At 36.9% G+C, this 16,683-nt stretch overlaps 1 long non-coding RNA gene and 1 pseudogene across 2 annotated transcripts; both read right to left on the reverse strand.

Moving 5' to 3' along the window:
- Window positions 1–2,641: 2,641 nt before the first annotated feature.
- LOC112202051 lies at window positions 2,642–3,826 on the reverse strand (annotated as a pseudogene).
- Window positions 3,827–14,041: 10,215 nt separating this feature from the next.
- LOC112182794 lies at window positions 14,042–15,735 on the reverse strand. 2 transcript variants are annotated; one of them, XR_002929551.2, is made up of 3 exons: window positions 15,584–15,735; window positions 14,901–14,990; window positions 14,042–14,076 (listed from the first exon to the last, which is right to left on the reverse strand). It is a non-coding gene; the product is annotated as an uncharacterized LOC112182794 (long non-coding RNA). The 2 variants fall into 2 exon arrangements; XR_005805950.1 differs by lacking the exon at window positions 14,042–14,076 and adding an exon at window positions 14,439–14,482.
- Window positions 15,736–16,683: the final 948 nt, after the last annotated feature.

The raw sequence follows: 16,683 nt of genomic DNA on the forward strand, positions 1-16,683 counted from the left end.
GCAGACAGAGTTTTCATCATTGAAATGGCACCATTTGTTCTTTAAGGAGACATCCAGTCTACCACCAAATGTAGATGGGACACCTGCCTTGTAAACCTAGTATGTTTCAGGTCAAAACTGTGGTGGTCTAGGCAAGTCAAGCTATCTCTAAATGTAGATGGGACATCTGCCTTGTAAAGCTAGTGTGTTTCAAGGCCAAATAGGGATGGTTTGACTTATGATCTTTGTGTTAAAAAAAAAAATAAAAAATAAAAAAAAATAAAGGAGGATAGCAACAAAACAAAAAATTATATCAGTTGCTCAAAGCTCCAATTACCCTCCAAGATCTTGTCGCCATTTATATTTAAAATATATATATATATATATATATATATTATATTGTGCCTCTTCGTGATACTCTCTCTAAAGCCTCTGATGATCTGGGTTCACTTCTCAGCATAACACTTTTAGTTGCCTAGCTAACTCAATTTGGTTTTTGAAATAAATATTTTTTAATTACTTAGACCTACTCTCTTTCAAAAATACTGGTTGATTTTCTTGAAGACGTGCTCATATTGATGTTATCTTGGAAAAGCTCTGCTTGATTGCTCTATGTATGGGTAATAGTTTATCTCATACATCATATCTGCTTTTTTCTTTTTGTTTGTGATTGCTACAAAGTGCAGGTTACCTTGACTCAAACATATACACTGTTCTTCTTGATCTTTTGAAATTTGTCATAACATACTGATATTCAAGTGTTTGAAGGTTCAATTCTATTGCAATATCATTTTGATAATTTATTCCTAGCCCTGTGATTAATGTTTGTTTTCGCTGCTATCAATACATGGGTATTGAATTTAGGGCTAGTGAAATCTTATGCACAATATGCTTTGGTCCCTTTGTCCTTTCTAGGCAAAAAGAGGGAGAGATTGGAATTTGATATTTCATATGCTTATGCTTACACTACTTTAACCATACATGTTCTTCACGGGTGTTATGTTTCTTGTGTGCATATTACAACTTGGAAGTTCATATTTCTTTGGTCATGGTAGTATAGGATCAACTATTGTGTATGGTTAAATGTATATGTTGTTTTGCCTAGGAAATTCGAAAGGGGGAGATTGTTAATGCAATGTTTATTTGATTGGCATTTTCTAAGCGCAATAACCAAGAGTTGTATTCATGTAATAGCTTTCTACTCTTGGATCCTTAGAAGAATGAAATGCTTTAAGCTTCATGCACAGCACTCATCAATCAAGTATGTCTTGCATACATGTACATGCTTGTCAAGTGTTTAGGACTGAACTTGTCTTTAAATCCTATTGTAGGATGCGAACATCTTTTCAGTTCTATTGTGCTAATTGTGAGATTCTTCGTAAGGTTTTATCCAAAGAATTGAAGCTTTCTTAAAATATTTTTTGGAATTTTCTTTTTAAGAGTCTTATTATAATCCATGGATATAAACCTTGTTTTAAACAGCCTTTCAGTAGCAAAAACCCTAGCATACCATAGTTCATTCATCTCTTATATATACGTGTTTTTCACGTTGCATAGGGGACACACCAGAATAGAGAATATATCACTACTGCATTTATAAAGAGCTTTCTGATCTTTCATCCTCTGAAAGTATTGAGCCAAAATTGTTTTTGAGAATTCTTCATGTTCCTTGTTTAGCTCTTGAAGTTTTATCAAATCCCAAACTTTTTTGCTAAAAATTTTCTGGTTTTATGCTTCATTTGTGTTGGTAGTTCATGTATGATTTGTGCCTTGAGGTGATTGACAGCCGAGGTGAGAGTTGTGCCATCTCAAGATTGACAAAGGAAAACATGTTTGCTAATCTGAAAGTAGCAAGGATGAGGAGACACTGCTGCCCACTAGATTGGTTCTAGTCGATGAGTTGTGTAAGATCTTTAATTATGTCCTTTCTTATTCATATAGTGGATTGTTCACCGGCATATATAGTGCCCGCAGTTGTTTACCTCTTTGAAGGGTTTTACTGCAACAACAGATCTTGTATTATTATTATTATTTTTTGAATAATGGGGTTTAGAACCCAATCAGGCTGGGAGGCTCATCCCCACGTCCATATTATTATTTATTATATTTTGCCGCATCAAGGGTGACGTAATACCTGAACCCTGAGCGTTCATAGTCATAGTACAATTATCCTCATAAAGAACATCCTGTAAATTGAATAAATCATAACATCGTCAAAGATTTGCAGTTTCGATTAGGATTCAAGTTATACTAAAATCTTGTATTAGGATGCCAACAAGATTGCACTCCCAAGACTAATTCTTAAAGTTGTTTTTTTTTTTTTTCCGACAAAAATTCCTAAAGTTGTTGACATATTGATTCAATTCCATTAGTTGGGAAATATATACATAGACATTCTGTAATTACAGCTGAAAAATCAAGTATTTGTGAATTGAATTCTAATACAACAAAAAGAAATGCTAAACATTTTCTCTTCAAAACGTTGCATTGGAAATAGATGAAAGAGAAGATATTTTTTGAGCAAACTTGTCAAAATTAATGGCATGTTTACTAACTTGGAAAATGCCACTTGAATGGATCAAAATGGAGAACTCAATTTATGTACCGGAAAACAAATATATGAACTTTTTATTGTTGGACATACGAAATTCTTGATGTTAACCTATTCCACGATAACTAGCTCAATTTCATGTGCAGCACTTAAAAAAGGGCGTGGATCAGTAAGTGTGCCTGATGAACAAGTACTATTGTCGTCATCTGTTCCACTATTTTGACTGAAATTTCGTTGCGAAGATTGCAAATGTTCAAAGGGGCAAGGAGGTGGAGTAATTTCTTTACGCCCCTCCAACATTTGCACTAAATTGCTCATGAGAGGTCTCGCTTCTGGTGAATGCTGAATGCACCACAAAGCTATCAGTAACATCCTCTCAGCTTTTCCCCTGTCTCTCTCCTCGATCCCACAGCACAATAATAGTGCTGCTAAGTTATTTTTCTCAAACATGTTCCATGTCCACTTAGGTAGCCAGTCCCGGGACTCGCTCACATTATCATCGTAGTGTCTTCTTCTTCCAACAATCTCAAAGAGAAGAATACCAAAACTGTAAACATCACATTTGTGAGTCACAGGATAAGGCTTCCACATCTCTGGGGCTGCATATCCGGCTGTCCCTCTGAAATTGGTTAAGAGCATTCGACTACTCCCTCTATTGCAAAGCTTGGTGAGTCCAAAATCCGCAACCTTGGGATTCAAGTTCTCATCCAGAAGCACATTTTTGGGCTTAATATCATAGTGAATGATCTTTTGTTCAGACTACTCATGCAAATAAGCCAACCCTTTTGCAGTTTGGACTGCAATAACATGAAGCTTCTCTAAATCTACTTCTCCATTGTCATTGAACAATAACTTGTCAAGAGAACCATTCTCCATGTACTCGTAGACGAGGGCTTTCATTTCGGGGGCGAAGAAAAAGCCATAGAGTCTAACCAAATTGACATGGTAAGATCTTCCCAAGGCTCCAACTTCTGCCATAAACTGCTCTTCAACTATCTTAGCCCTATTGTTGTTCGTAAGGACCTTGACAGCCCCTTGTACTCCATTTTGAAGAAGCCCTTTATATACTGCTCCAAAACCACCTAAACCTAAAATGTTGTAGCAGCTATGGTTATGTGTGAATTCAGCAATTTGCTTTGCTGAGTAAGCTATAGGCTTCTCTCTTGCCATGTTGCTTAGGAACCCTTTGATTGTTGAAAACCCAGCCAGGGAATCAAAAGCTACAGGAAATTGATCACGTCTCAAGTTCACTGCTACTTTCTTGTTGGAATCGTTGTCAGTATTTTTACCACTCATTATCTCGGCAAAAATTGAAATATAACTTCCTGACTTTTCCACGCAGTTAATAATGGCACTTACAATGGCTTTAACAACAATGATCAGTACCACAGTAGAAACTGAAACAGAAATAGAAAAAAAGAAGGGTAGTGTTATTGACACGTTTTTTTTTCTCTATTCGCACAATGTAATTCATTTTTTTAAATTTTTTTTTATAAATTACCCTAACTACTCTCCTTGTAATTATATATATTTCTTTTTCTTTTTTCTATTCAGCAAGTCAATCATCCGATGCAATTTGCAGAGTTTCAAAGTGGGGAAAGCGCCTCTCCGCTATGTTTTACTAGCACACCTCAAAACCTCACCACCTATATAAGAAAAACCGAAAGGCCAAAACTAGCAAAGAGAAGCCAACAATGCCACAGAAAAAAAGATTGAAAATTTTCATTTGGGTGGTGACTCAATGATGGATCCTCCTCTGGTTAAAATCTAACCCTAAGGTTTAGAATCCCAGAGGTCTCCCAATTCGTTGTTGTCATCCTTTAAATTCACGACCTTGATTTCTATGTCATCAGTGTGACAATGTTTTCTAGAGTGATGAGGTTTGCATGTGGGTGATCTATTCCTTCATTTTGGTGTGGGCTAGAATGATGATGAGAAAAAAGGGTAGGGATCGATGATTGATTTGCCAAATAGGAAAAAGAAAAGAAAAAAAATCGTAATTCCAAGGGAGGGTAATTAGGGTATAATATATATAAAAAAATTGTGAATAGAGAAAATGAGTGTGTCAACGACATCACCTAGAAAGAAAACGCAAGCAAGAAATGAAAAAATAAAATTGATCAAATATGTTCTTTTTTTGGACATATTTGATAATTTTCTTGTAGTAAAAAGGTCCAGTTTTGAAAAAGAATTGAATTGAAAAAGAAAGGATGGTTCTAGTTGGATCTCCAAATTTGATATTTGGACACTTATTTATTCAACCTCCAATTTACTTTTTTGAATACATAAAAAGCTAAGTACACCTCTTTAATTTTACCAAAACACCCTTAAACAATTAAATTTATATCTTCAACAATTTATTGCTTTTTATTTTTATTTTTTATCTCTGGTAAAATTTTGTGAGGGAGCTGCCTCCATTTTTGGTGTACTTTCAGTGGCAAAACCAGAAAGTGATTCTTGGAGGGGCCACAAATTGACAATTATAGGGGTGGGTTCGGTACGGTATCGGACCTTGAAGCCCAATACCACATACCGTACCAAACTAAGTTGGTACACAAAATAGCCTACCATTACCGGCCACAGAAGTCGGTATACAAACTTCTCGGTATACCGAGATCTCGGTTCGGTTTCGGTTGGTTGGGCCTAGTACCGAGTTTAAGATTGGGCCAGATTTCAGCTAAGGCCCAACTAAAATTTTAAAAGCCCAAACCTGTCAGCAAATGAAAAAATGCAATCCTCACATCAATTTAAAGGCCCAACCTGGAAATGAACAACCTGGAAATGAAAAATAAGCTAAAAACTCTCATACATCAACTTCACTACCTGAGTTCATCACTTATTCACTTCAGTTCATCCCCTTCATCACTCCATAGTACACACAAATTTTAAGACAATAATTCATAGTTCACACTTCACACAAATGAATCAAAATATCAAATGATACAATAACTAAGTGCAATAGTTGAAAACAAAGTGTTCAAGGACTCAAAGTTCATCTGATCATCAGTTCATCACTTCATATTTGCTTGCTGCCTTGCTGAGTTGCTGTGCTCCCTCAAATTCAGTTTCTGCAAATTCATACTTCATACTCAGTTTCTGCAGCAAATTCACACTTCATAGGATGTTTCTGCAAATTCAGTTTTGTTGAAAATAATAAGACATACAAACATCAACCATATATATATATGAAATCAAAACTAAACAAATCAATGAAATCATTGCTGAAACAATTCACAAAGCTAAACATATAACAGTAAAAGTGTAAAACAGTAAACACATATAACTATATAAGATTATAAGTGATATAACAGTTCACTAATTCTTACAAACAAAAGTGCACAGAGCATATAACATATATATACTAAAATATCAACCATATTTTCATCATCTAACTTGGCAAACAAACTGACCTCTTGCTCCAAACCGACCAACTGCCGTGCTCCTATGTTGCTCCAGGTTTAATGAGGCCTTGATTAGTTGATTCTGCAAATTCAGTTGAGTACCTAGAACATACAAACATCAAACATATATATAACAGTTCACAAAAACATTTTCATCATATAACATATAACATTTTCATCATCTAAATTTGCAAAAAGACTGACCTCTTCCTCCAAACGGACCAACTGTTGTGCTCCTAAATTACTCCAGGTTTAAGCCTCCCTTGATTAGCAGATTCCTTGAATTGTTGAGATTGGAGCAACACCTGAAAATTATAGTAAGAAACCACGAAAATTAGCACAAAAGGGAAACCATGAAAACCCAGATTGAAAATTAGCACCTGATGAAACTGATTCGATTCATGACTCAATCTAGAATCCAAGTGCTTCTAGCTAAAATTAAACAAAAAATTAGACAAAGAGAAAACTCACTGCCGTAGGACATGAATCGAATGAATTGATACGAAATTTTCTGGGTTTGATTAGAATCGAACTTCAAAGGAGAGGTCCGAGGAGGAGAGTTATGGGTTTGAATCGAATCGAACTTCAAAAGAGAGGTCGAGAGGGCGGAGAGGCGGAGATTTTTGGGTTTGAATCGAAATGAGAGGCAGAGAGAGGACGGAGAGGCGGAGATTTCTGGGTTCGAGCCTTCGAGGCCTCGAGGGGCAGGGGGCTGAGGGAAAGAGTGGCTAAGTGGGAAGTGGGAAGTGGGAACTGGATTACTCTGTAGTCGTATTACCCCTTTAGGGTTTGGAGAGTTCAAGTCTAATCAAGGTTGTAATTTAATATGAAATAAAAGTATTAATGATCAACGGTTCAGATCGATAGATATAAAATTTATTTAAATAAATAAATAATATATACAATATACGGTTCAGTACGGTATACTATATTTATCTAAAAATCAGTACCAGTACCGTACCATTATCTGGAAATCGGTTCGGCACTACCGTACCAATATATCAATAACCGACATAGTTGGTTACCGACATTTTCGGTTCGGGTGGTAATTGGTTGGTTGGTTTGGATCGGCTGAAAATGCCAGCCCTAGACAATTATAAAGATTTTTTTGTCCTTCAAAACAAAAACACAAAAAAGATTTTTTTTTTTTTTGTTAATCTAAATCATAACTTTTTCCTTTGATTTACAATATAGATGGTTTAAAAAAAAAAAAAAAAAAAAACTTTGGTTCTCAATTAAATAATATATATTGATAAATCTAATTAAAATGAGTTGAACTGGATTTTAATTAGTAATAACTACACAAAAATTTCAATGAATTTAGTTTAAAGAAATTCCAAATCAGATCTTTGAACTGAAGTCGCAGTTCGGATATCCCGAACTCTATTTTGAAAACAAGTATCTTGCAACTTGAGTTAGGAAGTTGAATGGTGGCGAGTTGGCGTTGTTTCATTATGAGAGCGTGTCCCGAGCTATGGCATCATCGGTATTGCAGTCAAGCTAAAAGAGGTTGCACGACTGGGCAGTGGTGGCCCAATCGTGGCTCGGCCTGTAACTTGGCAAATACCAAGTGCTGCAAAAGTCAGCGCTTCAAGACTGGCGGGCGGTAGCAGACTTCTAAGAGCTTGGGTGCCCTTAGAACTTGGGGTGTTTGTTCCCTGGACTAGTGTAATACCTCAAAAATTCATTACTAATTTCTTGGAATTTCTGGGAAATTAATAAAGTGTTCATCGTACCATTTCGTGGTCCGAGGGTGGAGTTCAATTATTTTCAGACGAATAATTATTCGAAATGCACGTTTTAGGGGTTACGAAGTTTGACTTTTTATACGTTTAAATTTTGTGAGAACTTTCGTCACGAAAGTTGTAGAGCGCGTCGATACGAGTTCGTGGACATGCGGAATGCGGAAATCGGAGTTCGTATGAAGAAGTTATGACAATTGGAAAAAGTTTCCATTTTGGTATATGTGGGAAATTTCCAGAAAAATATCAGAAAAATCAGATTTTCCCTTTTTGGAAAGTTTGTCTCTCTCCTCTCTCCCAACCCGGTTTCGACCTCTCCCTTCACCGGCCGATTTCTTCACCGTCCGGCCACCAATCGGCTCGATTACAAAGGGAATACTGCTCACCTCAGCCCCCTCTACACGTCTGTGGTATTAATTCTTCGTGGGAAGCACCGTACAAGGAGGTACAAGGCCGAGAAGTGGAGCTGCCGACCTTGAAATCACCCCCATGGGTTCTCCCTCCTCCGGCCACCATAGCTCTTGATCCTTGAGGGCTTTTCTAGCCCAGAGGATGTAGATGCTTCTCCCAAGATGGCTCGCAACGATTAAAAGTGTAGAGGTTGAATTTTGAAGATTGAGATTCTAGGGTTCATCAGTTTTCAAAACTTGCGAGGTAAATTCCGGCCAAATGGCTTTGATTCAAACTTTATGCTAGTTATGAAAGTTTCAATTGGAGTTGAGATGAAGAACTTTCATGTTGTGAGTTTTGTCAAATTCTGACTTTGGACCGGTGGCAGTGCCGCCACTGTGGTGGTGTTTTCCGGCTGTTTTCGGCCACCTCAGGGATGGTTTCTATTCCTGATTTCGATTTACTTGTCGAGACGAGCATTTCGATATACAATTTGTAATTTTTGGGGATCGTATGAGCATATTAGGGTTTTTGTGATTTCGATAGTTTTGGTTATCGATCTGTGAGGATTCGGCCGTTCGATCGACTTGTAGTTTTGATTTATTGATCGTAGAAGTGTTCCGAGATTGTTGGATGGTCTCGGATGAGGATCCGACTATTGGATCGTCGTATAATTGTGTTTTGTGAATTGTGTGCTTTTGTGTCGTATTAAGTGTGACATTGATGTGATTAGGTGATTGACGGAATTGTGTGAGCGGAGTATGGATGATTTTGTGCTTGTCTTGGTATTTGTGTGAAGACGCAGCAGGATTTGGAGGTGAGTAAATCTCACGTGGTTCATTTACGAATAGATTTATTTATTACTCAGAATTACTTGTTTAATTGTTAAATCATTTTCGAAACAAATTATTTGTTTTAAAATATATGAACTTGATCGACAATGGTTCATGGGTAGGTTAAAACACTGTTTTGATATAAAATGATTTTCGAGAAGTATAATTTATAAAAACTATAGTTGGTATTAGTGGTCATTCATGCGTGAATGACTACGTGTGTGTGTGTGTGTGTATATATACATATATTTATGTGGAATATATATATTGGATGGTGTGGCATTGTGATATGTAGACTGTTGGTGATTTCATTCACATGTTGATTTGAATATTTACTTATGCCAAAGGTATATTTGATGATTTATATTGTTGGAAGAGTGATTTGGGGTTATGGTGTGACATTTGTGAGTCGAGTGAGATTTCTTTAAATGTCTTGTTCTGAGGGTCGAAGGGTCGGAAGTCTGTAGGTTACAGTAGTAACCTAGGTGCAAAATTATCGTAAGGCTGAACCTCAGCCGAGGTGACAGGTTACGATTCAGTTTAGCTGTAGTCTGTTTGCAAGCGTGCGGTCATGGTGATAATTGGGTTACTGCATCATGAGTACGTAGTCTGTTGTATGCATGCGGTCTTGGTGGTAACTGAGTTACTGCATCATGAGTATGTAGTCTGTTGTATGCGTGCGGTCATAGTGGTAACTGGGTTACTGCATCATGAGTACATAGTCTCTTGTATGCGTGCGGTCATGGTGGTGTGCTGCAGCAGTTCCAGGCATGGTGAATAACAAATCATGGCTATGTTAATTAATCCTTTGAGGCCTTGATCATGATCAATGAGAGGCCAATAAAAGCTAGGAAGCAACAAGATAGAAACAAAGCTTATTTGTTTCAAGGAGCATTACCACACAAAAAGACAAGAAACATGGCTCAGATGTTCAATCTGGAACTTGCAAAAGTCAAATGGTGGCAGCTATAATTCAATTAATTGATTCAATAGCTAGTAAACAAAAAAGATGGCATGTTAATTAATTGATCTTTTGAAGTACTGACGACAACAACAAACACAAGTGCAGCAACAAGGTTCAATTAAACAATTGTTTTGCCTTTAAATGCTGCGCAAACGAGCTTACCTTTCCGAGATTTTGGTTGTAGATACCTGTAGATAATGACAAGTAGCTTTAATCAATCACATAAAAGCTTGTCAAAAACGAGCTGCAAGCCAAGACTTTCGCAAGTATGCAGCAAGTTGGTTTTGAATGCAAATCAGACCAAGAAACATGATGCTACGTGCTCAGCTCTCAATCAAAGGAAAAAAATTAAAAGAAAGAAGATGTTCCAGCTTTGAATTTCAACTACACCCAGGCAATTGATAATTAGAAAAGAAGTAGCAAGATGGGTTCATACAAGTTATGGAAGTACACGCCAATTGCTCGAAGAATCGCTCCAAACCAGTAACAGGAAATCTGGGTAGCAATGATTAATCAAAGCCAGTCAGTACACAGACAAGAAATTGGAGGTACATAGGAGAAGTGAGAGGATCGAAGCTATTACCCAATCTCAAACGCAGAAAATCCAGTGCAGAATCTGGACATTGAGTTCAATCCATCTATAGCACAACTCCTTCTCCGTTTCGAACTCTGACAACCGGTTTCCGTCTCCAGTTCGATCTCCATCTTAGACTGCTAGAGATATTCCCCAAAAAAAGAGACAAAGGTTATCGAGTTACCTGAGATGGGGAGTATGCCTGCTGCAGGGCCTTTACCAGATGGCCTAAGACATAAATTGGGCTCAAATTGGTGTGGGTATAAATTAATGAGTGCCCAATCCATGGGCTTGCTAAATTGCCCATCCACGAATCTTGAAGCCCATTTCTAAACAGTTTATCTCAATATTCGGGCCTGGCCAAATTCATTTGTTGACAACACAAAAGCCCATTCACACGGCCCAGTACAAAATTCAACACATCGGGTACCCAAATTAAATTCGGGTGTCCGCAGAAGAAATACATCCGACGGATTCAAAAATAAATATATGTACATCCGTCAACACCAACACCAGAAATACAATCTTATGAACTACGGTCGGTTTGATCCCACAATGGGTACGTAGGCAATCTAGCAACACCCACTAGATGCAACCACAAGTCTAAACAGAATCCCTGACTCTACCAGTCAAATTCAGCCGGTACTAAATTGAATCACTGACTCCAGTCAAATTCTTCCAACACTAGAAATACAAATTTTCAAGAACTACAACGGTTTGATCCCTCCTCGAGGGTATGTAGGCAATCTAGCAACCCACTAGATGCAACCGCAAGTCCAAACAAAATCCCTGACTCCCTGGTTCATCCAATCCGAATCCCCGACCTCATCAGTCAAATTCCATCAAACACGAGGAAACGTCACAGCCTTTCCAAAACAAATCGAATCCCTGGTTCACTTACATCAAATTCGTCCAAACACTATTTACATTCCCAAAGCAATACCCTCCAATGGGCCATTCATCCAATGGAATTCTTGAACTACGAGTGGCTTGATCCCTCTCCAAGGGTACGTAGGCAACCCATTCAAATATCCAAGTGCAGTCGCAAAAACAAATAAACAAACACACATCCACAATTGGTTTATTTATAAATGTAATCAAAGGGTGTTTCCCTGTAACAAGGGAATATAATTAAGAAACACATTCTGTCTTGAATGGGTTGAACCCGAAATAATTAAAACTTTATTCACTAAATGAATACGAGTGAAATTATGTTAGGTGACATTTACGCTCACTGTGTGTAATTTTCCCTCAACTGAAGACTTACGGGTTGCTGATTTAATTGATGAAGAATTTGGGAGCTGGATGGAGGACATTATTCATGATCTCTTCACTGATTACGAGGCTGACCTTATTACTAGTATTCCCCTGAGTTTAGCTGGTGGTGTTGATCGTTTAAAGTGGCATTTTGATAGATTTGGGGTCTACAATGTCAAGTCAGGATATCAGGTGGCTAGAGTAACGCAGCAGATGCATCACTGGGCGTCCACCTCAATCTTCTACGGGTCAACATGGTCAGTCTGATACTTTTTGGAAGCGACTATGGAAGATTAAGGTTCCCCCAGCTTTTTGTGATCGCTTGTAATTGGAGCTCTTGTGGTTTTCACGTAGCTTTACAACAAACTCTCAAGTCAATAGCTTGAAAATAAAATATTAAAAAAAGGATTAATTTCAGTTTACCCCCCTGAGGTTTGGGGGTGAAATGTTTCACCCCCTCGACTTTCAATTTTGAATTTTTACCCCCTAAACTTTTCAATTTCAATCAGTCTTGTCCAATTTTTACTGTTCCGTCCAAATTGAACGTTAAGTTTGACTTTTGAGGGCTAAAATGGTCATTTCAACATAAAAAATAAAAAAAAATTAAATTTTTTTTTTTTTTCTGGTTTTTAGTTTTTTATTTTTTATTTATTTATTTATTTATTTTTGTCTTCAACCTATACACCACAAATTATAATAGGTTTATAAAAACAAAAAAATATTTTAGGTGGTTGAAAGCCGCTAACTGGTCTACGATATTTGTAATATATCTCCGATAAAGTGAAGAATTTTAGAATATATCCCCAATAAAGTGAAGAAATATCTGTAAAAAATAATTTTACACTTATCTGTAAATAAATATCTATATATCCCCAATAAAGTGAAGAAATATCTGTCTAAAATCATTTTTGGTCTGCGATATTTGTGATATATATCCAATATTTATCTGTAAATAAATATCTGTAAAAAATGATTTTATACAGATATTTCTTCACTTTATTGGGGATATACAGATATTTACTGGATAAAGTGTAAAATCATTTTTTACAGATATTTCTTCACTTTATTGGGGATATATCATAAAATTCTTCAATTTATTGGATATATATCACAAATATCGTAAACCAAAAATGATTTTACACAGATATTTCTTCACTTTATTGGGGATATACAGATATTTATTTACAGATAAAGTGTAAAATTACTTTTTATAAATATTTCTTCACTTTATTTTGGATATATCCTAAATTCTTCACTTTATCGGAGATATGTCACAAATATCGTAGACCAGCGAGCGACTTTCAACTACCTAGAGTATTTTTTTGTTTTTATAAACCTATTATAACTTGTGATGTATAGGTTGGAAATAAAATTAAAAAAAAAAAAAAAAAGAAACAGAACAAAAAAAAAAAAAACAAAGAAAAAGGAAAAAAAAAACTAAGAAACAGAAAAAAAAAAAAAAAAAAAAAAAAAAACTTAAAAACAGAAGAAAAAAAAAATTAATTTTTTTTAATTTTTTATGTTGAAATGACCATTTTAGCCCTCAAAAGTCAAACTTAACGTCTAATTTGGACGGAACAGTAAAAATTGGACAAGACTGATTGAAATTGAAAAGTTTAGGGGGTAAAAATTCAAAATTGAAAGTAGAGGGGGTGATTTCACCCCAAAACCTAGGGGGGTAAACTGAAATTAATCCTTAAAAAAATCTTTCTTGGCATGCTAGGTGCTAACTAAGCACTGCGGAAACAATTGGTCATATCACCATCTGCTTGACTAGTTGACTTCACACAGGGAACAAATTATTAAAGACACTGCCCTCTAGGGGTGGGTTCGGTTCCGATTGGTTCGGTTCCGAGCCTAAACCGAAAACCGAACCGAAATGACATTCGGTGCGGTTCGGTGCGGTTTTTGTGTTTTGGAATGTTGGCACCGAAAACCGAACCGAACTGAACGGTTCGGGTCGGTTCGGCCCGGTTCGGTTTTTTTTTTTTTTTTTTTTACAGATTTTTACCTAATATACTCATTTGGTATTGTAACTCAAGAAATTTTTGTTTCTACAAACCTGTAATTATAATCTATAACAAAAAGTTTACAAGTTTACTAATGCATGTTTTGTAATTCACTAGACAATAATCTCTAATTCAATACTCCATAGTCCATATAATTCAATTCATATAGTCCATCAAATTCTAACATCAATATATGAAATTGTCAAAAAATATAGAGTCCAAAGTTTATAAAAGTCCATCATTACATGAATGAGGGCAACAGCATAATCTCAAGCTCGGAAAGATGAAGTCTTCGACTTTGAAGGCTTTGACTTTGGAGGTAACATTCCGCTCCGACTACTCCCCACTGCAGCTCCACATGACATCTTAAGCATCTCTACATTAGTATAAGAGAATAATAAAAATATAGAGGAACAACAATAGCAATAGCACTACTCTAGTGAATAGCAATAGCACTACTCTAGTGAATAACATCAAAAGTGAATAACAATAGCACTACTCTAGTACTCTACTTTGCAATCTCAAGTCCAACAAGACATATATACATGATACTAATATCCCATGCTTACATACTGCAAAAACAGTGACTAGTCTAGCTATTACAACATGACATCTTAAAACTGAAAAGATATCGAATTATGAAAACAGGATCATCAACAGCAACATATATGAAATATTTGCTGGATATAGTGAAAAGATCGAAGTACAACTCATTAACAAATATATTAACATCAACAGCAACATATATGAAATATTTGCACTACCAAAGTAACTGTGACAAACTGATCGAAAACCAACAGACATGGTGATAAGTGGGAGAAGATCAAAGAACACAGAAATGTTTATGTTCTAAGTTTAGTTCAGTGAGGAAGGGAGGTTAAGGTTGCAGTGACTCGCAGAACACACAAGAAGTACAACTCATTAACAAATATATTAACATCAGTTTTTTACTTCCACGCATATTAACCCTTATGTTTTTTAAGTATAAACATAAACAGAATAAGAGGAACTGGTCACAGGTTCAAGAAAATGCAAAAGGGTCATGGTTATTTGTTATTGGAGTTGTCATAGATTCGAAGTACCATTGCAAATCAAAGTACCTGAAACCAAGACCGCACCAGAAAAACAAATAACCATAACCAATAGCACTACATAGTTGATAGTTACAGAAAAACAAACTGCAGAGATTTAGATTGGTACCTGAGATGAAGAAGTTGATTTCGGATTAGCACCGGAACTAGTAGCAGCAGATTTTGATTGCCTCTTCATAATGTTTGCTACTGATCACTCCTACTCAAATTCAAGGAGTTGCAAACTGCAATTAGCTTACTGCATATATAAACAGTAATATATAGTCTAGTATAAAAATTGCAAAATCACATCAGAACATCACTATAGAACATGAATAAGAGTATGAAACTATGAAAAATCACATCAGAACATCACAGAGAAGAAAACAGACAACACATTTTCTTTATCCTCCATTCAACTCATGATTAACAGCCTAACTGATAGAGTAATTCTGTGGCTACCAAGAGAAAATAGAATAGAATAGTTCTGCAAACCCAGCAAAGCACTTTCTTTAAACATGATGGAAAAAACCAACAAAATGGGAGCTTAAAACAGACAACACATGTAACATGGAAGCTGATGATACTGAACAATTACACCACCGAATGACAAAGTACAAGAACTCATGTACACACAACACAATCCTATCTGCTTCCAAAGGTTTCGAGCTGCAACTATGGATGCTAAAATCATGGACTACATATAACTTAAACGAGGCAGATCAGCAAATCGACTCATGATTAACAGCCTAACTGCATGATGTTGAAAACCCAAATTTTGAAAACCCAAACTGAGTGTCCCAGTCACCTTACCGGCGTAAAGAATCGGATGAGGGGACCGGAGGTGGAGGACCGGAGGTGGCTTGCTTGCTTGCTGCTGTGGAGGAGAACGATGGGTGTTAGTCGGTCTGAGAGACAGGTCGTTAGTCGCCGAGTCGGTCTGAGAGAGAGAGGTCGCCGATCTGAGAGAGTTAGAGGGTGGGTTGACTGGGTTAGAGTGCGAGCCTGAGGAGACTGAGAGTGCGAGCCGGAGACAGAGATCGCTAACGAGACTGAGGAGCGACGGAGCGACGGAGCGAGAGGTTAGGCGGAATAGGCGAGAGTGTGAGACTGCGAGGGATCGAGGGTTAGGCGGAATAGGCGAGAGTGCGAGACCGAGAGGATTAGGTTTAGGACTTTAGGGTAAGTTAAACCCTATTCAAAAACGACGACGTTTTGAGGTTGCGGTGCGGTTTGCGGTTCGGTTTTTCGGTTCGGTTCGGTTTCTTCAGTGGCAAAACCGAAAACCGAACCGAACAGATTCAGTGCGGTGCGGTTTTTTCCAGTTCGGTGCGGTTTTTTTCGGTGCGGTTTTTTTCGGCTGCGGTTCGGGTTTCGGTGCGGTTTTTTTCGGTTTTCGGTTTCGCGAACCCACCCCTACTGCCCTCTCATTTAATTTTCAGCCTGACCAAGTGGGACTCCAATTACAGAAAACAAATATCTTTCTCGCCACATTTTGCACGGCATTGACTAGGAGTGGACTGTATCATAGCTACTAGTCTTTATTAAGACATTGGAAAGAACGCTTGTACGTGTACAAGTTATGATGCGAGAGGATAATTGGAAAAACACTATTACTAAGTCAACACGAATGAAAGGATTGATATGGCGCAATTGGGTAATTGTTACGATAAGAGACATGGCGTAATTGGAGCTTTTAAGTTTAAGAGACTATTAGGTATCATAGTTAAAGACTAACCGTAGCAATTGGGTACCATAATCTCCAAGTTCTGGCTTCTTCACTTCTTTTCAATTTATCTAACATAATCTATTGTGTTTGTCGGGGAAAAAAAAAAAACATAATCTATTGTTAACAAAAAATATGACAAAAACAATAATAGATTGTTTTCTCACTTTAGATGGAGTATATAATT

This window comes from Rosa chinensis, chromosome 1 (genome assembly GCF_002994745.2).
Source record: "Rosa chinensis cultivar Old Blush chromosome 1, RchiOBHm-V2, whole genome shotgun sequence".
In the NCBI taxonomy this organism is placed as follows: domain Eukaryota; kingdom Viridiplantae; phylum Streptophyta; class Magnoliopsida; order Rosales; family Rosaceae; genus Rosa; species Rosa chinensis.